At 60.4% G+C, this 24864-nt stretch overlaps 1 long non-coding RNA gene across 1 annotated transcript in view; it reads right to left on the reverse strand.

Annotated features, from left to right (window-relative positions):
• Positions 1 to 6300: 6300 nt before the first annotated feature.
• LOC122239177 overlaps positions 6301 to 24864 on the reverse strand; it is a 32139-nt gene continuing 13575 nt past the window's right edge. Inside the window, exon 3 of the long non-coding RNA XR_006218129.1 lies at positions 6301 to 7278. This is a non-coding gene — a long non-coding RNA (uncharacterized LOC122239177). The remainder of the gene's footprint in view (positions 7279 to 24864) is intronic.

Consider the following 24864-nt stretch of genomic DNA (forward strand, 5'->3'; position numbering starts at 1 on the left):
GAGCCCGCGAGCTGGCCGTGGCCCTCCTGCCCTAAACCCGTCGTCATGCACCTGCCGAGAACAGGGTTCCTGTCCCGCAGACCCCACCGCGGTGACCCGCGCAGATGACACTCTCGTCACGTCAGCTGTCCTATTCCAGTGTTGTCAGACAGGGTCAGCACCTTTAAAAAAAAAAACCAAAATTTAACGTTTCTTCATTTTTGAGAGACAGAGCACAAGCAGGGAGGGGCAGAGAGAGAGGGAGACACAGAATCCGAAGCAGCTCCAGGCTCCGAGCGGTCAGCACCGAGCCCGACGCGGGGCTCGAACCCACGAACCGTGAGATCATGACCTGAGCCCAAGTCGGATGCTCAAGCGACTGAGCCACCCAGGCGCCCCCTGCACCTTTTAAGTTCAAAAAGAGGAAGGAATCCAAAAGAAGCAGAGCTCAGAGAGACGGAGTAGAGTCCGATTTATTTTAAAATCCTTTTGGATTTTGGAGTCAGTTTTTGGAGCAGCTTTTGGAGTCAGTTTTCAAACACACACACACACACACACACACACACACACACAGCTGACAGTGCTCTAGGCAGCCCACCTCGGTTTGCTTTAACCTCTCAGGTTTCCATTACCTTGGTGAAAACCTTCCAAGTCCCGCGTAGGCCCGCGTCCCAGGTGTCCTAGGAAGGGAGCCGGCAGGTAACTAAGGCCTCGGGGGATGACGTGCAGGGTAGACTCTGCCGAGGCCGCACCCGCAGCCCGATTCCTTCTTTTAGCAACTCGCCCCGGAGCCCGTCCCCTAGGCTGGCCGTTGAAGGTGCAAACACAGAAGCTCATCTCTGCCCCACTCTGGCCTGCTCTGCCGCCGTGGACTCAGACCGGGAGGCAGGATGACCCTGGGTTCTCTTTACGAGACGAGAGCCGGTTACCGAGCTCTGAGCCTCAGTTTCTCGAGCTGTACAGTGGGGGTACCGGCGAAAGCTGAGAACGTCTGTCCGGCACTGGCACGGTGCCCGGTGCGCGGAAGAACTCAGTAAGCCCCCACCAGCACCCTGAGGGCGCAAAGACGCGGAAACAGGCAATTCTGACGCGATCCCCTGGATTGCTGTGATGGCAGGCGAGGGCCCCCAGGGATCCCCCGAGGTGGAGGCTGTCTTTCAAGTGGGGCCAGAGCGGTCTTCAGACGAGGCACTGGACTAAGAACGGGAGGGTGACTGATCCGCTGACTGGAGGGAGTCCGGGGCTGCAGGAAAGGGAGGGAGGGAGAGGCTCCTGTCCATCTTCCGCGCAGAGGAAACTGCAGGTGCAGAGCGCGGGCGACCGGGAGACTAGGTAAGACTTCACCGCGCCGGCCTCCTCGGAGCCCGCGGAGCGCTGGGCCAGGAGGGGGTGAGGCTGGCAGGTGGCCGGGAGGCAAGGACGCGAGCGATTTGCAGGTGCGATGGCCGCGAGCAACCGCGCACGGACACGGCACCTCTCGCCACTGGCGCGCTGGCAGGGGCAGGCCGGCCGCTGCGGCCAGGACAGGGCAAGCTGAACCCCCACGCCCAGCCCGGCCCACCCCTCCCTCCTCGTAGCCCAAAATACCCAGACGCGTTTCCTGAGTGTAAAATGAATAATGCTCGGCGCAGATGATGCCGGGAGTACTGTTTTTCAAGTCTCTCTTCTTCTCTTTTCAGTGAAGAAACTCTCCCTCGGTGAGAGCTTTGTTACCTGGCCTGACAAATTAACTCAAAGGCTGGTTAGCTGGGTGTCAGGTCAAGGGACCCCACGCGGCACCCCCTTCCGCCTTCCCTCCTATAACCTGTTAGCACCAGGAGAAGCCCCCCCACCCCTGTAAAGTCCCAGCTCCCCTGCTCACCAAGGGGCGGGGCAGGGAAGCGTCCCGCTGTGGTGTGCAACTCCCCCAGGGTGGCCCGCTTTCAAAGCGGTGGATTTTGCTGAATGTAAAACCCCAAGCTTTGAAATAAGACCCCATGTCGGGGAGCGGGGGGCGGGGGGGGGGTTCTGAGCCGGAAGCTGCAGCAGAATCACCAGGAGCTTTTTCGGCTTCAGGGCCACCCCCTCACCTCTCCCATGCTGCTTTTGGAGCAGGGGTGGGGGGGGGGGGCAGGGCCCACAGCTCCCCAGGTGACACTGGTTAAGAACCTCTCCATCAGAGGGTCTTTGTTCCCCTCGAGCTCCCGGGGAAGGCCCCCAGAGGGAGCTGCTTGTGCCAAAGCCCCGAGCGGGGCCCCTCGTGAGAGCTCCACTCACCCCTTGTGCCTTGAAATAGCACAGCCCCCTGGAGCTTTTAAGACACACTTTACCTTCAAAAAGTAAGTGCCGGCTCCCGGTCTTCCAGGGAACAGATCGGCTAAGTGACATGAACCACGGGCTCCATAACGTGGCCTCAACGTGGCTCCGACGGCAACGACACGGAAAACGGCGCGGAGCAGACGTCTGACGCCTCCAGAGGACCTGGCCTGTTAACTTTGCCTTTTTAGGAAAAATAACGTCTCCGTTTTTTTCTGGTTTAAAAAATAGTATCTTGGGGCGCCCGGGGGGGCTCAGTCGGTGGGGCGCCCGACTCTCGGTCTCGGCTCAGGTCGTGATCTCAGGGTTCGTGGGATCGACGCCTGCACGGGGCTGTGCGCTGAGAGCGTGGAGCCTGCTTGGGATTCTTGCGCTCCCCCTCTCTGCCCCTCCCTCTGTCTCAAAATAAATTAAAAAAAAAAAAAAAAAACTTAAAAAAATCTTACACAAATGCCAAGGAAGGGGTCGTGCTTCGCTTCACAAAGGGCTTCTAAGAGGACTTACCAGCAGAGGGTAGGACATCTAATTTCAGATTTCAGAGCTGGAAATCTGATTTCAGCGTATGACCGTGGGTTTGACAGAAAGCTTGGGAGCACGCAGATCGTGCGGGAGAGGGCGCAGCTCCCACAGCGGTGGCCTGAGGGCCCCCAAACCCCCCACCTGGTGCTCTGCGCGGTGCGTCCCCCCCTTCCCCACCTCTCGTCCCAGACCTTGAACACGCCCGGGCCTTGCTGGTGCCCCTTCCTCCTGAGGTCTGTGGAAACCGAGGATAAAAACCAACACATTCTTGGGAAACACCTGACTGTGTTCTGCAGTGGAGTCCCGCCTTTGTGTGTTTGTCCTGCTTGTTGTTGTGTGTGTGTGTGGTGTGTGTGCAGCAGCAAAGGACTTGATCCAGCTTTAAAACACACCCACACCCTCACAGCCCCTCCCCCACAGGGGAACCTGCCGGAAGGACCCTGAATCTTGGCCAAGCGCAGGAAGTGCAGTCTTGTCCGCAGGGGGGCTGGACCGCCGGGTGGCAGGAGGAAAGAGGGGCCGCTCAACTCCTTTTGTCTCCCCGGGGCTGCCGGTCCCCGGCGTTCGCTGCACATCTCTGCTTCGTTCTCTCACAAACCACCTTCCTCTGCTTATGTCCGCCTGGTTCCCCAGCCCAAATACCTAACGGGGGCTCCCAGAGTCTCTGAGTCGCAAAGTTTCTTGTAGCGACAATCTGCTTCGTCCAGCTCGAGTCCCGCCCGTTAGCCGTAGCGAAGCGCGGGGCAGGGCCCGCCTGACCCCCTGCCCCGCGGCCACGCGTCCCCACTGTGTCACTTCCCTCCCCGGCTCTGTCCTTCATAAACTGGCACACGTCCCTGCCCCCCTGTGTCCCCCCGGCCCAAGGGGCAGGCATCGCTGGACGAATCTCCTGTTTCCGCCTGCCCGGCATCGTCGACGGCTTCTCTTTCCGGCTTCAGGATCCCCTTCGCCTTCTGGAAGCCCCCCTCGCCCCACACTGTCCGCACGGCTCAGCTCAGGCTGCGGCACTCCACTCCGCCCACCTGCCTGGACACTGGGTCCCTGTGACTCGGGTTCAGCGGGTGAGCATGTGACCCACACGGGGCCAAGGAGAGGCTCAGCCAGGACTTTCGGTGGACCTGTCGGGAAAGGGGTTTTCTCTTTCCGCTGGAGCCGCCCATGGCCGTCGTGGTTGCCCCAAAATGAAGGCAGCACAGACGAAAAGCAGAGCCGAGAAACAGGATGGACAATCGACGGACGCCGCGGTTTGAGCAGCTCAATCCGAACACATCTGAAGCAAGTGGACCCCGAGAGTCTTTCTTCTGCTAAGCCAGTTTCTTGGCTTAAGCCAGTTTGTCCCTTCTGCAGCCAAAGGGATCGAACCTACAACCCAATGGAAAGAAACTACTTTCATCGTTCTTGGTCGGTTTCGGCCTCGTCAGCCAACACTCAAACGATGCAAGAGCTGGAAAGGCAGGAGAGCGCGTGAGCCCCAGGGCTTGGTTGCAGGCAGAAGCTCCAGGCCTTGGGGACCGAGCCCGAACTTCGCAGCCCAGAGCAAGCGTGCAAGTGGGGATCCACCTACCACGTGTCCAAACGTTCACAAGGTACCAACCGAGCTAACAAACTATTAAAGACGGCGTATCCCGTGCTTCCATGCTTCCACTGTGACATGCGCGATCTTCGTTTTCGACCTAGAAGGCCAGGTCCAAGGGCAGGGTCCTCCGCAGCTTGGAATTCTCCCTGAGGGCGCGGGAGGGCCAGCCGCCAGCACGGACCCACCTCCCTTCCCTTCCTGTCCGGCTCCATCCCGCCCGGAGAGACGCCTCGCACAAGCGGTAAGCATCTCGGCCCCACGCGCGTCCGAGCTCCGCTGCCCCACCCAGCCATTCCGACGCTGCCCCTTCTTCACCACTCAGGCTCTGCCCTCAGGAGGACGGACTCAGGAGAAGAGCCTGGGCAAGTCCTCACGACAGGCCTTGGGCACTAGGACAGAGACTTCCTGCATCACGGGCACCCAGAACGTGGCCTAAAATGCGGGAGAGGGCGCGTAGGGCTCAGGCGTTGTGTTCCTTGGTCCTAGAGACCGAGCTCCCTTCGAGGGGGACCGCGGCTGTGGGAGGGCTAGGGCAGGGCCAGGCCAATGGGCAGATCCCGAACGAAGTTAACACACAGGCGACTAGAACTAAGTTTGCAGGGCCAACCCGTGCACTGGCTTCCACCGAGCGTCGGTATTTTGGTTTGACTAGAGTGTCTATAGCACTGTATAGAGTGCTGTAGGCCTGGTGGCTGTTTGCTGAGGCACGGGGCCACCGGGCTGCGGGGACTCAGCATGTCCGGGAAAGGTGGGTGTCTCACCGCCAGCGGGGATTCGGCCATCCCAGCAGCCGGAGACGCACTTGCACTGAAGTTCCTATTCACAGGACCGCCCCTGGCCGGGCACAGCGTGCCCCCACGAGACCCTCCCGAAGTTCTTCCTAGTTTCTGGAAGCACTACGGTGAACAACGGTCTCCACTTGGGGCTCTGCTCTGAGAATACGGGCGTCTGCCACTCTGTTCGACTCGTGCTTCAGGATTACACAAGTACGTTCCTGGTGGGAACGAGAGTCTGGAAGGAAACTGGACGTAACGTGAAGGCCCCGGGGACCCAACAAACGGAAAGAGCACTTGGAAACACGTCAACAGGGAGACGGGCCGGTGTGGGGACGGGGCCACTTTGCAAAGCGGAACGCCCGGCTGCCCAGGCCGCTACAGACGACCAGGGCATCTTCCCTGTTGCACATGTGTGTGTGGTGGTGGTGGTGGGGGGGGGGGGCACCGAGAGCGTCCAGCCAGTCCCCACCGCCCTCCCCCGGCAGGACCAGCAGGTCTCAGGACCTCGACCAGCCACCCCAGGCCCATAAACCTCCCTTCCGGAATCTCCAGTGGGAAGGGCCGGGGTGAGGAAACGGTTGGAAGGCTAAGATCACTCAAGGGCTGGCACTCCCCCTACATCCCAGCTCTGTGACATCCTGTAATCTGACCCTCAAGCACGCTCCCTGGGGGGACACTGGGGGCGTGACCCCAAGGTTCTCCCCACTCAGCAACTTCTCTTCTTAATAGCACCCTTAATAATTTGGGAAGTCGACAAGGGCCAAATTAACACCAGAGACGACCTACACAAAGCTGACCCGAAGGAAATAAGCATGAGCCCCTCTTCTTCAGAGTTTTGAGGGCCCCGGGCAGCCTTCTTGCCCTGGAACACGCAATCAGAATCAAGAGAGACTTAAACCGGACTCGTGTTTGAGAACTCCAATATGTTTTTTTTTTTTAATTAAAAAAAATTTTTTTTAACGTTTATTTATTTTTGAGACAGAGAGAGATAGAGCATGAACGGGGGAGGGGCAGAGAGAGAGGGAGACACAGAAACTGAAACAGGCTCCAGGCTCCGAGCTGTCAGCACAGAGCCCGACGCGGGGCTTGAACCCACAAACTGCGAGATCGTGACCTGAGCTGAAGTCGGACGCTTAGCCGACTGAGCCACCCAGGCGCCCCTCCAATGTCTGGAGAAGAAAAGAACATCTACATTAAACGTTTTGCATCAACCAACGACAGTGCGATTGGATCACGGTAATTCCCAGACAACGACAGGATTTATTTACAAAAGTGTCACAATACGTGGGAAGCAATATAGTCTGGTCATGACACACAGGCACGAAAATATTAAGCTTTTTTTTCTCCAACCCCACTGGTGTTTCTCTGTGTCCGTATTTATAACCTCGTTGAGAGACAACCCCAAGTCTAAATTTGAGGCACTTCCTGAACGGGAGGCCACCGCTCGCGGCCCTCTACCCCTGCGGGGGTCTGGGCTGGTCCTAGATCTGTACCGGTCCTGGATGTGGGCAGGTGCTGTACCTCTCACGCAGGACACCGGCTTCTGGGGCCCCTCGTGGTCTCTCCAGACTAGGGCTGCTGTCCACCCGCTGGGCCTGCCCACCTTGGTCTGCAGGTGCCTGGAGGGCCCCGTAAGAGAACTCTCCTCTGCCCCCCGCTGCAGAATTCGGCAATTGCTCTGGACATTCTGCTCCTGCCCGGTTGTTCTTACCCTTCTGCCCGCTCCATGGGACACACTCTTTCCTCCAAAACCTCAGAGCAGTAAGCACTGGCCAGGCGACGGAGACACAGAGAGGAGCTGAGCGGCTCTCCGGGAGCTCCCGGCCAAGCCAGGGAGACACGCGTGTGACGGCTAGATCGCACCACAGTTAGATGACAGCAGAACCTCTCAGTTTCTTTTTTCCTTACTTTCACTGTTCATCTCCCCGTCAGACTCAAAGCTCCATGAAGATGGACGGTGTTGGTTTCGTTCTGTCTCCTCCCCTCCTAGCACATAGTAGGTGTTCGATGCGTACTCGTCCGACAGACAGATACATCGCACACTTGTCATTCTTTGGGCTTACGTCACAAGTATTTCTCAGTCTAATTACATCCTCTTCGGTTTATTTCAATTTTTCTTTAATGTTTATTTACCTTTGAGAGAGAAACAGAGAGAGACAGAGCATAAGCAGGGGAGGGGGAGAGATAGAGGGAGACACAGAATCCGAAGCAGGCTCCGGGCTCTGAGCTGTCAGCACAGAGGGGCTCGAACTCACGAACCACGAGATCATGACCTGAGCCAAAGTCAGACGCTTAACCGACTGAGCCGCCCAGACGCCCCTGAGTAAACGTCAGTTTTAATGACATCATTTTATTTCCTCAGTATTTTCCAAAGTGGCCTCAAGATAGGAATCGCCTAAAGCGTCTTTCTGAAATACAGATTCCTGGGCACCACCGCAGCCCGACCGCACCAGGATTTCCCAGGGACGGGCCCCAATCTGCAGGACGAGCCACACAGCAAGTGCCTGAGTGGCTGTTATCGTCATCAGGGAAATTCCAAATTCTAACAGATTTATCAGGGATTAATTTAACCTGCTTCTAAATTGGGTGATTTCTAGAAAACCTGCTTTTGGGTGGACGGTAGGATTTCTGTTGAGTGTGTCACAGGTGTATTTCTGGGCCGAAGGCTGCACACGGCTTCCAGCTGGGAAGCCGCCTGCTGCTCTTGGCCTCCCCCAGGGCCTCCCTCGCCATCCGGGGTCTCTGCCCATCTTGTAGGTGACTCTGTGTCTCCTCGTCTTGTCTCCTGCTGCTTTGATTCTGGCTGAGACTGAACGTCTTCCTGTGTTTGATTACTAATCACATTTTCTCCTCTGAGAATTTTCTTTTTCTTTTTTAATTTTTAAAATTTTTTAATGTTTGTTTATTTTTGAGAGAGAGAGACAGAGAGAGAGAGAGCAGGGGAGGGGCAGAGAGAGAAGGAGACCCAGAATCTGAAGCAGGCTCCGGGCCCTGAGCTGTCAGCACAGAGCCTGACGCAGGGCTCGAACCCATGAACCATGAGATCATGACGTGAGCCGAAGTCAGAAGTTCAACCAACTGAGCCACCCAGGCGCCCCAACTTGAGTTATTTTCAAACACAGGAGCTGCACAGGCACACGGACTCACACACACACCTTATCCTCCTCTCCTCTGTCACTCCTCCTGTCTCTCCATGGAGAATATTTAAGCGTCTGCAGGCTGGCGGTCAGGGCTGGAGTCACAGGCATTGGGGGTAGGCGTTGGCAGCAGTAATAATGACAAAGGCCAGAGCCCCGAGGACCACATAGGAAGAAAGTACGAAAGAGAAGAAGTGGGAAACTGAGGCCCCAGGGCTCCATCATGCAGAGGCTGGGCACAGGGAGCTGGCCTGGGAGGCTGGCCGGAGATGTAGGAGGCAGGCCAGCAGCCTTGGTGTCCCGGGACACCGACAGGGGAAGGTGTGCAGAAGACGGGGTTCCAGGAAGAGGCCCTGTCCAAGAGCGGGCAGGCCTTTGCTTTTTCTTCTGCTTGTTCCACGGTTTGCTTGGTAGGTTTCGCATTTAACGTTTATTTTGAGGGGGGCAGAGAGACAGGGAGAGAGAGGGTGCAAAGCTGTCAGCACAGAGCCACACGCGGGGCTCGATCCCACAAACTGAGATCGTGACCCGAGCTGAAGTCAGACGCTCGACCGACTGAGCCGCCCAGGCGCCCGGTGGGTTTCGCATTTAACCGCCTGACCCGTCTGAGGTCCGCGGGGACGCGGCGCGGGGGGTGAGCCCCGACCGCCTCCAGCCTCCAGACGAAGGGGCGCTGGGGCATCTGCCTCTTGGTTTCCGGGTGAATCCGCACAGCTGGAACCTGCAGCTCCAAGCCCCGCTTCTCCCTCCCAGGTGTGCGACGTGGGGCCGCTGCTCCCCGCCGGCCTGCGGTGCCCAGGCTCGCTCTCACCACGGCTGCGGGGCTCTGACACGGGCACATTCATTCGGACCGGCGCACGCACGGTAAGCGCTCAGTCAGTGCGGCAGAGAGCAGCGTGAGGCTCCACGGCAGGCTCCAAGGCACGGCTGGTGGCGCGGGCCGGCATCCGGGGGAGGCGCGGGGCCGAACGGGGTCCCCGGGGGACTCACGACGCCTCCCCCTGCGCCGAGCGGGCCGAAGGCCTGAAGTGCTTCCTCGGCTCCCGAGTGGCTGCCCACAGACGCTTGTCTGTGCCTCCCGGCAGCCGTGAGCAGAGTGCGCAAAACCAGCGACGCGACCAGCCGCTCCAGCCTGCCGGACCCCGCATCCAGCCACAGGACCCAACAACCAGCCGCCGGACCCCGCAACCAGCCGCCGAAACCCACATCCAGCCGCCGGACCCCACACCCCCCCGCCGGACCCCCGTACCCAGCCTGCGGGACCCCGCATCCAGCCATAGGACCCAACAACCAGCCGCCGGACCCCGCATCCCAGCCGCCGGACCCCACACCCCGCCGCCGGACCCCCGTACCCAGCCTGCCGGACCCTGCATCCAGCCATAGGACCCAACAACCAGCTGCCGAACCCCGCAACCAGCCGCCAGACCCCACAACCAGCCTGCCGGACCCCTGCACCCAGCCGCAGGACCCCACAACCAGCCGCCGGACCCCGCAACCAGCCGCCGGACCCCGCAACCAGCCGCCGGACCCCACACCCCCCCGCCAGACCCCCGTACCCAGCCTGCGGGACCCCGCATCCAGCCATAGGACCCAACAACCAGCCGCCGGACCCCTGCACCCAGCCGCCGGACCCCGCAACCAGCCGCCGAAACCCACATCCAGCCGCCGGACCCCACACCCCGCCGCCGGACCCCCGTACCCAGCCTGCCAGACCCCGCATCCAGCCATAGGACCCAACAACCAGCCGCCGAACCCCACATCGCAGCCGCCGGACCCCACACCCCGCCGCCGGACCCCCGTACCCAGCCTGCCGGACCCTGCATCCAGCCATAGGACCCAACAACCAGCTGCCGAACCCCGCAACCAGCCGCCGGACCCCGCAACCAGCCGCCGGACCCCGCAACCAGCCGCCGGACCCCACAACCAGCCTGCCGGACCCCTGCACCCAGCCGCAGGACCCCACAACCAGCCGCCGGACCCCGCAACCAGCCGCCGGACCCCGCAACCAGCTGCCGGACCCCACAACCAGCCGCCGGACCCCACAACCAGCCTGCCGGACCCCCACACCCAGCCGCAGGACCCCACAACCGGCCGCCGGACCCCGCAACCAGCCGCCCCACCCCGCAACCAGGCACAGGACCCCGCAACCAGGCGCAGGACCCAGCAACCAGCCGCAAGATGCCACAACCAGCCCCTCGACCCCCGCAACCAGCTGGCTCCTGCCCACGGGGCCCCACCTCCAGACCCCGAAGTCTTTGCCTCTCCCCAGCCACAGTAGACAGCCCGGGGAAGAAATCTCCCAGACCCTCCTGTGGGCAGCTGTCGTCACGTCTGCAGACCGGCTCCCAGGCCTCCCCTGGGGTACAGATGTTCCCACAGCTGTCTTACACCTGCACGTACATCACCCCATGTTGCCGTGTCGGTACTCCCCAGTGGCACCGGTAGTGGACGATCTCCCTGAATAGCTTCCCCATGTCTGTCTTAACACGTCCTCCTTTCGGGCACTGGGTTGTTTTTGTTTGTGTGTTTTCCCCAATGTCAGATATACGGCAGTGCCCTGGGTTCTTCAATCCTGCCGAACTCTCCCCCTTTACCTTCCTCGGAGACGTTCTAAGGAAATGATCAAAGCAAAGCCACACTCAGATCAGGCAAGACCGTTCCCCCGGCCCCTTCTGGCCGCGTCCCTCCCCACGTGATGACGAGTCCCCAAAGGGGCCTGCCCACTTCAAGTCCACAGCCCTTCTTCCAGGGACCTGGGACCCTCCCAGGAGCCCCTGCCCCAGCGGCCCCGAGCTCATCTCCAGATGTGCGTTCTGGATCTCTCCTCCTGAGGTCCATTCTCACCAGCAGTAGGCACAGACGTGGACGTGAGGGGTGGCCGAGGCGCCCTGGGTCAGCGGACCGAGTCGGCACGTGGGAGCCGGGCTGCCCACACGCAGCCACACGAGGTCGCTCCCGATGCCAGGTGACCCAGGAGCCGGGGACAGGATGGGCCTGGGGGCCAGAGTCTGAGAACTTCACACCCGAGCCTGGCCTTCTAAGTGCTGCGCAAGTCTGTCAGGAGGGAGGGCGGAACACGTCTCATTTGACGGTTGGTAAGCCTGCTTCTGACTCTACACTGCGGAAGCACCTGGCGGGTGAGGGCCCATCTCACTGGGGACCCTGGGCGTCCTCGGGAGTCCTGGCTCGGAGCTCGTCACCGTGTTTGCTGGCTCTGGCCCTTCTGCACTGCCACGCTGCTCTTCCCGCAAAGCACGCCGGGTTACGATCTGCGCGTGTGCCGGGCAGCAGGGGTCCCAGGTGTCTATTCGGCAGGTGCGGAGCGATCCGCCAACACTGTTTTACGCTGCATTTCCCTCAGCACCTGCAAGAATAATAATAAAACCACCCTGCATCGAGCCCTTACTGTATGCCAGGCACTGCGATAGAACACTCGGCGTTTTCTCATTTATTCCTCCCTGCGACCCTCCGAAGTAGGCACGTGTAGGCTCCCTGTTCTAGAGGTGAGGACAGTCAGAGGAATAATCAGTGCAGAAGACCTGCCTGCGCGGTTCCTTCTACCCCATTCGGACCCTCCTTTCTGCCTCTTGCTCTCCCCCCGGCCCCCACTCCCAACCCCTGAAACCTCCGCGGATGACTGGACGCGCCGTGTGGAGGGAACCGACGCCGTGTGCCGCCCTGCATCTGTTCTCTGTTGAAGCCCACCTACTCGCACCCTGCTTTGGAGACCCCATCTGCGTTCCCAGTGACACCACTTTGCCCCCCGGGCCTTCTTGCTGACCAGGAGACACTGAGCGCGCGGGGCTCATCGGCGGGAAAAGCGCGCCTCCTGTCGGTGTTGGGTCAATGGGCTTGTGGATGACACCAAAACAGACAAAAGCGTTTGTACGGTCTGCGGACGTTGATGAAAAGTCACAAAGCGGGTCAAAGGGGGGCGGGCTACAGCCGCAGCTTCCGGGTCCCTTCGGACCGCGAGCACCAGGCCCAGGACTCCAGGAGCACTTCCCAAACACGAGGTTACACGTCACGCTTCTGTGCAGCCCTCCCAGCGCCCCTCAGATACCCTCAGGGTCCTGCTGTGCGCACCGGTGTTCTGGTACCTTCCACACTCACCAGCCCATCTCTTTCCTCGTCCTTCGGCCCCCAGACACTTTAACCTCTCTGCATAGCGGGGCCGTGGCCTGTGACCCGCACCAGGCGCACGCGGTCAGCTCCCATGGGGCAGGTGGAGGCTGCCCGGAGAACTTCCCCTGAGTAACAGCTGAGGGAGCGACACTGCGGCTCCGTGGCTCGGAGCCACGCCGTCTGGCCACGTGCGGCCACGTAAGATTCGCCAACAGTCCACGCAGTCAAAAACGCAGGGCCTGTGTCGCGCTGGCCGCCTCTCAGGTGCTCGACGACCACCACACCGGACAGCATACAGCACAGGACATTTCCATCACCCCAGAGAGTGCCCTCAGACAGTTCTGAGGCCAACTCCTCCCTTTACGGCTCGCGGCCGTGCTGTTAGGTGACTCCATGCCTCTCCCAGACAATCGGCCTCTCGTCGTATTCCCGTTACTCCCTTCTTGCGATTTATGAAGGGAAAGTCCCGCGTCTCACGCGATAAACCGTCTTTATTTACGCAGGGCTGGGAAGGGGCCAAAAGCGAACGGTCAGCGAGCAGCGTGTGGGAACCACGAACGCCTGCCCGGAGGACGGGTGCTCTCGAGCAAACGCGTTTCCTGCCGATTCCGGAACGCTCTCTGTTGGACCGCGGCTGCTCAGACCTTTGCGAGTGTGCTCGTTTCTGTCCCTGGGGCTTGAGGCTGAGCTCCGCTCCGCAGTCAGGGAGACTGAGAGATCTCTCCGCCTCCGCCCCCTGAGCCGGGGAGGGCTGTGCTCTGACGCTGCCCGACTCCCCCGCTTCCGCTTTGGAGACGACAAGCCGTGGCGGTGTGTGTGCTCGGGCCACCCTTGGGGCAATGACTGAGTCTCAGTAAACATTCCAGGCGGCCCACGGCCTCCCGGACGGCAGCTTCTGCGAATGGAAGACTTCACGTGGACAAAAAGCTCTTGCAACTCCGCTCGAGAGCAGATACCGCGGAAGCCAAGAAGGGCCACAGTCTCAGGCTGGACACGTAAAGAGGAACGGCCACCTCCTGAGAGCATCTCACTCTGCTTAGCACGCCGTAGGCGTGGGGGGGGGCACGCTGGGGGGGCCCTGGGGGGGCCTCCCGTCCCGAGGAAGGGGGCAAAGACGGTGAGGAACCATCGTCCCGGCTGCAGCAACCACCTTCGAGGAGGCGTCTCCGGACAGAGGAATGAGGACCCAAGATACACCAACCACCAAGCTGAGACGACGACCAGGAGGATCTCACCCAATAAAGATGGAACGTGGCAGCAAAGGATTTATCTAGGAGCAAAAACGTTGTCAGAGTGAGTACGTAAGAGTTTCTGACCTCTACGAGCTCACTGTAAGGCAACCAGCACGACCAGAATATTAAAAGCGAGACTGTCAATGCTCACTAACGACGAGGGGTGAGCTGACAGGGCCCTCTGTGCCTGGGCTCGTCAGCTGCACCCGCACAACACTGGACCCCAGGGCCGCCCTCCGGGGACCACCGGGACACGGGGTCGGAGGACCGGGAGACGGGCGCCGGGCGTGCTGGGTCTGGAGAAGGAGTTTCAGGAGTACCGACGCATCTCTGCCAGTCTTTTAGGCCCTTCTAGAGGAGAGAGTAGATAAGCAATTCTATTTACACGGCTAATTGTTTGAAGGGTGCTGAGCAGAGAAAAGACACACTCCCACTCCCTTCTCAGCGCCCAGCGCGCCATACCGGGGGCGGGGGGTGCGGGGGCACTGCTTATTAAATATCAGGCTCAGGGGCACGCAGCTTATAAGTGGCAGAGCTGGGACTCAAACCTGCACCTGCCTGACGCCCGAGTCCCCTTCCTCCAGGAAGTCCCCCTGACTATGCCAGGAGCCCCCCGACGTCTGACCTTTCCTGTCAGGTCGCTCCCTGGGAACTCTTCTCCTCGCACCCCAAAGAACCCACACGGTTTCGACTTTTGTCTGTGAACACACAACACTAGCTGACCCCCGCCCAGCCCCCACGGCCACCTCTTCGCCCCCGTGTGCCGCTGGGCTGCCCGTTCTGGCTCACGTTCCTGAGAACGACTGAGCGGATCAACCGGCCTGGCCCGAACACCCACCAGCCTCAGGGTGGGCTGGGGGCGCCCAGAAAACACCAATGTGAACCGAGAAGTACCCGGAAGTCATCATCGGACCGTTCGACAGCGGGCGCCACACTCGGGGGGCCGGCACTCCGTCCCCGACTTCCTGGGAAAAACAGGTAAAGACCCCAAGGAGCGGCTTCGGGTGCGGTGGGTACCGCGGTGGAAGCAGGGGTGGGGGGCAGCAGGGTCTGCGGGCACGTCAAGGACGGCGTCCGGAGGAACACGAGGGGCAGGCCACGTGGGGCAGACTCCCTTGGGACACGGAGCCTGCACTCCTCAGACGTGTCGACACGCGGGGCTGGCTGCTGCTGGTGGTGACGGCAAAGGTCAAACTGGCGGCCAACAAGGGGCGTGGGGAAGGAGAGGGGACAGGCATTCGGCGTGGGGCTCGCGCTAGGGCTTGCTACTCGTTACGCTTGCTCGTTGGAACAAGGGCACAGACGCTGTGGGGAGGGAACTGCGACGGTGCCTGTCGATCGGCCGTGGCCGGGACACCCTCCGATCCGGTGACCCTCCTCCAGGACCGTGTCCTACAGAAGTGCCGGTCGCTCACCTCACTGCTCACGCCCTCGTTAATTTGTCTCTAACGGCAGAACACCGGAGACCATCTGATGCCTTCTGATAAGGGGAGACTTGACAAATTACCAACGATCCACACAGTGGACCAGGACAGAGCGGATAAGAAAGGAATGAATTAAATATACATGTATCAACACGGAAAGATAACCACGATAGACTGAGGTTTCTTCAGTTGTAGGTTAGCATACATACAGGATCATCTCACTGCGTCCGTGTGTGTGTGTGTGTGTGTGTGTGTGTGTGTGTGTGTGTTTGCCCAGGGAAAGGTCTGGAAGCGTAGGTCTGACTCCACATAAGGGTTCACTGTGCACCGGGAGGGGGAGTAGAGGAGAAACAGGAGATTTTCACTGTTTACTGCACTAGCTTCTGAACTGCTTAAAAGGTCTGCGTCACACATGAAAACCTCTGTAATTTAAACATTTTTGAATGATGGGGCGCCTGGGCGGCTCAGTCGGTTGAGTGTCCGTCGGCCCAGGTCATGATCTCGCAGTTCAGTTTGTGAGTTCGAGCCCCGTGTCAGGCTCTGTGGTGACAGCTCGGAGCCTGGAGCCTGCTTTGGATTCTGTGTCTCCCTCTCTCTCTCTGCCCTTCTTCCACTCGTGCTCTGTCTCTCTCTCTCTCTCTCAGAAATAAACAAACATTAAAAATCTGTTTTAATTTTAAGGGGCTCCTGGGTGGCTCAGTCAGTTGAGCGTCCAACTTCGGCTCAGGTCATGATCTCACGGTTCGTGGGTTCGAGCCCCGCGTCGGGCTCTGTGCTGACAGTTCAGAGCCTGGAGCCTGCTTCCGATTCTGTGTCTCCCTCTCTCTCTACCCTTCCCCCACTTATGGTCTCTCTCTCTCTCTCTCAAAAATAAATAAACATTAAAATTTTTTTTTAATTTGTCTTAATTTTTGAATGAAACGATTACCAAGAAGACATTGGCCTATAATCAGATGAAGTAAAATCTAATTAAATACTTGCTCCACTCCTTCTCCACAGGGCCCCCAACCAAAGGGACACATGTGCAGGCAGGAGCCACAGCAGGTGAGGCCACGCTCTGGTACCTCCCGCTGCTGGCCTGCAGTGAGTGGTGAGTGGGCCAAAGTCTGAAGTTTTAGGCCCCAAGATCCCCACCCTGAGAGATCTGATCGTCCTACTTAGGAACTGCGTCTGATCCCTTTCCTGGCCTGGGTCCATGCCACCGACTGTGTTCAAGCACACACACACACACACTCACATGTACGCACATGCACACACACCCATCCACGTGCACACACGTGTGCATGCACACGCACACACCCCACGTGCTGAGCAGGAGTCTCCCTGTGTCTCTGGCCCGTATCATTCTTGGGGCCCTGCTTCCCCCTTCTGACGCTGCACACGGACCCCTACTGGCATCGGCGTCTAGAACCCCAGCATTACTGAAACATGCGAAGGACAGGGGCGCTCGCGCTATGCCAAGCACACGCCTCGTGACCCGCCCGGCACCGGTCACTACCTGTCTCCACCCCGTAAGAAGTGCCCAGGCATCTCCCGACAACACCGTATCTTCGGTTTCCTCCCGCAAGCACCCGGGCCTCCTTAGCGTGGGCCTGGGACTCCTTCAGCCCCGCCTGTGGAGGAGGGCCCTGCCTGCACGGTCTCCTTACTGGAGCCCTCGGGGCTAAATGGGAGGGGTCAGTGGAAGCACACTTGGGACCAATTAGGAAATGTCCACGTTAGTCTTCGTGGCTCTGCTTCATTCACTCTTCACTCTCCTGTGTCAACGCCTCCTGTCCGTGTCATGGCCTCTTTCTAGATCCGTCTCTGCTCTGGAACTGTTTTTAGCGAATAATTCAGCAGGACCCTTCAAAGCACACAAAGAAGAAAGGCCTGAAAACCACCAGTGACTTAAGCCACCTATCTCATTAGAACTTCAATCTAGTTCCAAAGTCGGCCCGGCTGACGGGAGCTCAAAGCCTCACTGAGTATTTATTTGTTCACGACGCTGACCCCCCCCCCCCCCCCCCCCGCACGGGCTCTCAGAAGCTTGGGCGGCAGCTCTCAGAATTCACACCCTTCTAGAGCCACCTCTGCAGCAAACTGGCGGGTCTGAAATGTGGCCAAAGGGGGAAATGACTACAAAGGCTTCTGAGCAGCCCAAACGAAACACAGTTCACCCACAGGAGCATTTTCCTCACCCACATTCGAAGGCAAGCCTCTCGGTCCACCTCACTCGGAGCCCCTGTGCTCTTCCTCAACATGCAGCCCCAACACAATCAGAGGTAGGGTTTCTAAACTCATAGCAGATCAGAAGGAACAAACTAGAAGCGGGCGGAGGAATGTGCCAACAGCACAGGCTGGAAAGTGGCACCCAACGGGCCGGAAAGTCCCGACGGGAAAGATCGTGAACGAGGAGTCAGTGCGAAATCTGGGCCATCACGTTACAAGACAAATAGCCTTGCATCCCTCAAGGTCTTGAGGGCTCATTACAAGACCATACCGTGCATCGATCCGGTCTTTCACCAAGTCCCTCCTCTACGTCAGGCTCTTTGCGAGCACGTTAGTTAGCCATTGCTTTGGCCACTAGTTGCAAGGACCCCAAACAAAAGCAGTTGAACCAAGCCTGGCGGGGCGGGGTGGGGGGAGGCAGTTTTTTCAACATAACAGGAAACCCGGAGGTAGGGAGTCCAAGACTGGGGTGGCTCTTGATTTCGTCGGTAACCTTCTATCTTTCTTGTTCACCATTCTTAGCACGTGGCTTCCAGCCTCAAAGTCACCTCGTGATCACAAGATGGCTGCTGCAATTCCAGTCATCACATCTAAATTCCAGTCATCAGGGAGGAGGAAAGGGAAGTGTTGGGGGCAGGGAGGCATACTTCCCACCTGAATTGACCTCTTTGAAACAGCTCTCATGGAAGGTTTACCTAATCTTGCTCATATCTCACTGACTGTTTCAATGCGCAAGGAGAAGGGGGAAAGGAGGGGTCCCAGGAAAGCCCCCGACAGCGCGGAGGTTCTGGGAGAAAGGAAGAAAACGAGAAAGAGGTGTCAGCAAGACAATCCTGACAGCCGGGCCCCACGGCTGATGTGGGGAGTCAGACACAACTCTGCCTTCAAGGAGCTCAGCCTTCAGGGAGAATCGTTTCCTTCCAAAATGGTTAAAATAATAATTATGTCCCGAGACACAGACTTTCATCTCGATGAACAGACTCCGTAATTTAGGGCAACACTTTCCCAGAAGATTCTAGACTGCGGAGAATTTTGCTGAGTTTGTTTGTTGGTTTGCATTCCATAAGAATTACATTTCTGTCCACGAAGTCCGCTGGGGCGCTGCTCCCATCCACCAGCATTTATATTCCTCACAGGTCCGTGGCAAGACACGAGAGAGGTTACCGCTCACAGCAAATGCCCACGGAGTGTCTCGGGCAGGAGGCGCAGGAGGCGTTGTCCCGTCTGTCCTCGCCCGTCCCCCTCAGGCCTGTCCCAGTAGAATCCAGGCTGCGGGTACCACGGCCGTGGCTCTTCCTCCGTGGCACCCGTGTTAAGGGAGGAATCCGCCCCAAGGCAGGAGGTCACGCGTCACGTGGCTGCAACTGCACACACGGGAGGGGACGCACTTTTCTATCCTGTTCTGAGCAAACCTGACGTTTTCTTCGCTCAAGTGAATGTGGTAAAGTCCGATGGTTTTCTGCCTCAGGGGAGCGGGTGGATTTTCAGCTGGTTTCTTCTATCTGTGTGCCGGCCAGCGATGGCCATTTACCCCGAGTCCGCCAGGAAAGGAGGAGAGCCGCTCAGACTCCTCCCCGAGCCCGACCCGCGGGGCCAGCGGGCACCCACTCGGGCACCTTTCACCTCTGCTGCTCGCGGGCCCGGTCTGTGCTCGCGCTGCTGTGTAGGGCCAGCCTGCAGGCTTGGTGACGGGTGGGAGGGTCAGGGTGCGGGTGGCCCCCGAGAGGGGGTGGAGCACCCCACACGGCCTCGGGGAGCACGAGCAGGGTCCAACCAGAGGCCCGGCCACCGCGTGCCCGGCCCCGTGGTCACCCACCCAGCCGAGAACATCCCTCCTGCCGGCGCTAACCAGGCACGAGGACCTAGCCATTCAAGTCCCTGCCCTCACGGAGGGGAGAAGTACAAAGTCCAAGGGGGGCGGAGGGGGAGCTCCAGGAGAAGCCCCTAGTAGGGGTGAGGGGAACAGAGGTTTTTCTGGAAGAGCGTCGCCAGAACAGAGCTCCGGGGGAGGGTCAGGGTAGGCGGGGCAGGGAGCGAGGCTGGCGGGGGCCCCCTGAGCCCCCCCGAGCCCCTGAGCGAGGCTGGCGGGGGCCCCCTGAGCCCCCCAGCGAGGCTGGCGGGGGCCCCCTGAGCCCCCCTGAGCCCCTGAGCGAGGCTGGCGGGGGCAGGTGTGAGGTGAGGCTGGGGAAGGCGGCAGCCAGGGTGACGGGGCTGCCCTGCAAGGGGGTGGGCCACACACGGGGACGGGCAGGGGTCTACGTGGCCGGGTGGAGGGTGGCTTGGCGAGGGCAGTGTGGGCACTGGCCCCGTGGCGGGGACACAGGCTGCCGGAGATACGAACTCCCGCCAGGGAGGCTGGGACAGGAGGACAGCCTGCTTCCGGGACTGGGTGGGCTCATCCCAGTCTCGTCCCGCTGGGAGGAGGGCAAGTTCAGAGTCTGACTGCGGGTGAGGTCCAGAGGATGAGCCATGGAGCCTCCCCCGACCAGCTCCGGGGCACGAGGGCCCGGCGGCGCCCACGGCAGGTGCCACCTCTCCTGCTGCACCCGCAGGCCTGCCCCGGGGACGGTACGTGGGAGCGTCCCCTGGAGACCACGACGTGCCTCCAGAGGGGACATTTTGACGGAGGCCCGTCACCACTGGCAGCGGGGACACGTCACGTGCACACACGTGTGTTTTCAGAGCAGCCTGACGGGCACGGGGCAGGGGCAGTCGGCTCCCCGTGACCCACAGGGCATCGGGGGGTCACACGTGGCCAGTGGCTTTGCTCCCGCCGAGCCGGCCAGTTAGTGGCAGACACGGGACCGCGCTCTAGGTCTTCTGGTTCCTGCGCCGGGACCCGTGGTTACGGGGGGGCAGGTGAAGGCTCTGACCCCAGCCCCACGGCTCACTGACCTCCCCGAGCCCCTGCTCGGTGGTCTGCGGATGGAGGAGTGCGACGTCACCTGCTCGCGGGGACGCGGGGACGCGGGGACGAGGCTCCAGTGGGGTCACACAAACCCGCAGCGTACTTGAGACAGTGCCCGGCACGCGGAGCCACGCCGCAACCGTGGGCACTTAGTAGGGCGACCGCGGGCCCATCCATGGCGAGTGTGAGCGCGGGACGTGGGGCCCGGACGTCGGGGAGCCGGTCCACGGAACGTGGACTTCCACGGGGTGTTTTTCTTCGCCCCAGCATCCAAAGACCCGAGTTCATCCTCCCGAGCTCAACGCGAGCGAGGGTCTGGCCCCCAACTGGGGCCGCGGAAGCGTTTAACGCCCACCCTCCTGGTGGGCTCAGCGACGCACGGCCCACACTCCCCGGCCCCGGGAGTCAGACCCTGTGGAGTCAGGCCCGGGAGTGGGGCCCACGCTGCCCTCTGCAGAGCCAGCGCTAAGGCGAGCGGAAGATCTGACTCAGCTCAGCCTCCCCATCCGTGTCCTCGGTCACATGTTTGTGGTCGGGACCACAGGCCCCAGTGACAATGACGTTTAGCCGTGAGCAACACAGCAGACAACCCCTCCGTTCCCTTTCTGGTGGGGTCCCGTAGGATTTCTTGAAATCCTGTTCGTGTGGTTGTGACGGACCAGACTCCATCAGTCGTGCAGTTCAAATGCGGACTTCTCTTTGAAAAACAAACAAACAAACAAAAAAAACCTGCCACAATTCAAAGTGAACTCTGTTTCTATAAAAAGGAAAAAAAAATAGTACTTTTTCAAAAAACCATAGCCCAAACTGGAACATTTAAATATGAGGCCGATATATAAATATGCACGCCCTCTCATAAAAATAGAGCAGCTGAGGCTTGTGTCTTTTCCCATTGCTGAATGTCACTGAAACCCCCCCTGCCAAAAGCCATCCTGTGGTGAGTAACCCCGACTCAACACGGGTCACACCTCCCCCTGGCCGCAGCGGACAATTTTCCATGGTGGCGGGGGGGGGGGGGGGGGGGGGCGGGGGGAGCAGAGCTCAGAGCTGCCTGAGGAGCTCAGGGGCCACGGCTGGCTGCTGGGGAGTTACCCCCAAGGGCGTGTTTCTGTTACCTGGTGGGGAGGGGCACCGCCGACAGCCCAAGCCGAGCCGGAGGCCGGGCGGTGTCCTGGCGGGGACGGGCCGAGGGGCCACGGCCGCGTTCCCTCGGGGGGCAGCGTAGTGCGGGGGGCTGCTCCAGGTGGGGGCTAAGGAGGCACCCCCCCCCCCACTTGCAAGGAAGTGGCCGCACCCCGCAGGGGAAGGCTCGGACTCCGGTCCTCTGCCGACTCCACCTGTCCAAGTCCCTGTGCAGTGACGAGGAGGAGTGAATGACTCCTGCTCAGAGCCACCGGGCGGCCACGGGAGAGAGCTGGACCTGCTGTGGGCCCCGGGCAGCTGAGGCACGTTTCGCTGTGAAAACCGAGAGCTGAGAACAGGGCCAGGGATGCAAAAAAGCGAAGGGAGCAGCTCGCCCCACGAGGAAAGTGAGGAAACACACAGGGCGCGGACGCGGGATTGTCAAAGGGCCGGGAGACCGACTGAGAGAGCCCCCGTAGCCGGAGCGCCAACAACCTGAGCAACAAAGTCAGTGAAGCAGTATCGGATGAGACGCCGGGGCGTAAAATAAATACCGCTGAGTCCATCCTGCTATCAGTAAGTGATGGGATAAAGCGATACTTTATTGAGAAGAGAAAAGAGAAAAAGAGAAGAGACAACCGTCCCACGCGGAAGGACTGCAAACGCTTCGCGTGCGTTCCCTGCCCTCGGGCAGGTGGACAGGACCCTCGGCCCCAGGCCCCTGATGGCGGCTGCGTGCTCCCCGCTCAGACACCACGGCGGGCGGAGGGGCAGGAAGGAGCGACCTCCCAGGGCAGCCTGACAGCTCTCCTCGGCCAGGTGGCCCGGCCAGGGTCGGCAGCCCGTGTGCCACTAACACCGATGGCATCTGAAGACAGTGCGACGGTGCCCGTGACCTTCCTCGCAGAGCCCAGAGCCCCGGTGTGATGGTGCATAACGCGTCCGGTAGATTCCGGCAGAGGGGCACATGCTGCAAAAGAGCGGACCCGCCGAGCCCACCAAAAACAAGGAGAGTCCGGGGAACTGTCACCAGCAGGAGGGGCCTGAGGACACCCGAGGACTAAGGACTGGAACGTGGTGTCCTGGATGGGGTTCCGGAGCAGAGAAGAGACGCTAGGGGAAAACCTGCCAGTAAACTTGGACTTGAGTCAACAATAACGTGCCAGAATTGTTCCACGAATGCTAACAAATGTACCGCGATGGTGAGGTAAGCCGGCGATGATCAGAAGGGACAGTCTGTGGGGCAGCAGGGGAGTGCCCGGGAGCTCTCCCTTCTGTTCACTCACTTCTGTAAATACAAAACCATTCCGTTAAAAAAAAAAATGCAGTCCCTTAATTTAACAAGGAAGGTGGAGGAGGAGGACAAAAGAGCATTCTTGGGGCGCCTGGGGGCTCAGTCAGTTAAGTGTCTGACTTCGGCTCAGGTCATGGTCTCAAGGTTCATGAGTTCGAGCCCCGCGTCGGGCTCTGGGCTGACGGCTCGGAACCTGGAGCCTGCTTCGGATTCTGTGTCTCCCTCTCTCTCTGCCCCTCCCCAGCTCACGATCTCTCTCTCTCTCTCTCTCTTAAAAATAAATAAACATTTTGGGGCGCCTGGGTGGCGCAGTCGGTTAAGCGTCCGACTTCGGCTCAGGTCACGATCTCGTGGTCCGTGAGTTCGAGCCCCACGTCAGGCTCTGGGCTGACAGCTCGGAGCCTGGAGCCTGCTTCCGATTCTGTGTCTCCCCCTCTCTCTCTGCCCCCCCCCCACCCCGTTCATGCTCTGTCTCTCTCTGTCTCAAAAATAAATAAATGTTAAAAAATAAATAAATAAATAAATAAATAAATAAACATTTAAAAAAACAAAAACAAAGAAGAGAGAATCCTTAGTGCCTCCATGAAGGGTTGGCCTGAGGGAGGGCATGGTCAGCACACAAGGTGGGGGGACCCCGCTGGGGGCAATGAGGCACCCTCACGCTCCGAGGCTTGTGGGGAAGTGAGCAAACTCCCGGGGGGAGTCCAGGAAAGGAGCCCACGCAGCGACCCAAGTGCACACCGTGTCGGTGCCCCTCGTGTACAACGTCAACCTGCGACATGGGGAATTCCTGGCTCGTTAAACTCGACTCTGTAAAGGAAGACAATTTCTTTGCTCTTTATAACCACAGTAGCCTTCTGAGGAAGAGGCAGCCAGTCCTGTAAAGACCCTCTGTTCTCCAGCCACTCCTACGGCTGCAGATACGCAGGAGCGGAGTTGAGAAGGGGTGACCGGGAGAGAGAGGGAAGCGAATCAGCAAAGTGGCTGAGGCCGAGGGCTGCGTGGGCCGAAGGGCCGAAGGGCCGGGGACAGCCCTCCTGGCAGGTTGGCCAACGGGAACGTCACAGGGGAGGCTGTAAGTTGTCCGCGTGCGGCCCCCTGCGGGAACCGCTGGGTGGCCCACAGCTCCCCGAAGAAGCTCTGCTAACACGTGACGGCCCGGGACGTCCTGGGCCGCGCCACTGGCAGACAAACCAGGCTACGTGTGTGCCTGGGGATCACTCGGCTGGGGATATGGGAGCACCCGCGGGGCACAGAGCGGGAGACGGCGCTTCGGTCGGCGTGGGCAGCCGGCTGTGGGGAGGGAGGCCCCCTCGGGGTCTCGGGCGTCTGGGGAGCGTGGAGACTTCCACGTGTCCTTCCTGGAGGGTCTGCGTGGAACGGGCGTGGGAGCCTGCGTGTCCTAGGGGATGCCAGGGGCCAGGAGAGGCTCGCAGAGGTGACCCGGTCCCTGCGACCAGCGGGGACCAGGAGCACCGGGTCCGAGGAAGCGCGCCCAGGGCCCCCCCGGGGAAGACAGACAGGTGCCCGCAGCTCGCGGACACTCGAGTTCTCGACACAGGGGCTGCGCGGCCCAGGCCCTCAGCACACCTGGTTCCTCCCACAGGACAGCCGGCCCCGAAGAGCACGCCAGCCCACGGGGCCACGCCGTGCCCTCCATCCGGGGGTGCGTGGGCCCTGCTGCGCACAGTCGTGTCTCCTGGGTGACCACGAGCACAGCAGTCAGCCGCTCATGAGCACCCTCGGAAAACAGCTGTTTGTCTCCTTCCCGGCGGGTACTCGGGCCTGGAAATCAGTGCGCGGGTCCGCGGAGCGTGTGCGTGCTGGCGGGCCGGGAGTGGCACGCAGGGGAGGCAGCCACAGCCCTACCTGCGGTCTCCGCCCCGCCCGCGCCTCCCTGCCTGGCTCAGAACGGCCCGCACAGGCCAGGCTTTCACGGAGAGCTGGCGGGGGTGGGAGACGCAGGGCCGCACACCCACCGATGCTCCCGCGGAGGGAGACTCATCTGGCGGTGGGGTGAAGGCCGGCGGGAGGGCTCTGGGGAGGAGGGGGTCGTGGAGCCTCCCGGCTGGGCTCCAGGGGCTGGAGGCAGGACAAGGAGGCTGAGGAGGCTCAGGGCCACCCGGGTGGGGAGGGAAGGAAAGAGGGCAGGGCTTAGGGGAGAGGGTCCCCGGGGGGCCGAGAAAGGGGGCATCTGGGGCGCTCGGAGCCACGGACAAATCCAGGTGTGGTCTCGCCAGCCCCGGACACGCCCCATGGGCCAGTA

The sequence above is a fragment of the Panthera tigris genome, chromosome B3 (assembly GCF_018350195.1).
Source record: "Panthera tigris isolate Pti1 chromosome B3, P.tigris_Pti1_mat1.1, whole genome shotgun sequence".
Lineage (NCBI taxonomy): Eukaryota > Metazoa > Chordata > Mammalia > Carnivora > Felidae > Panthera > Panthera tigris.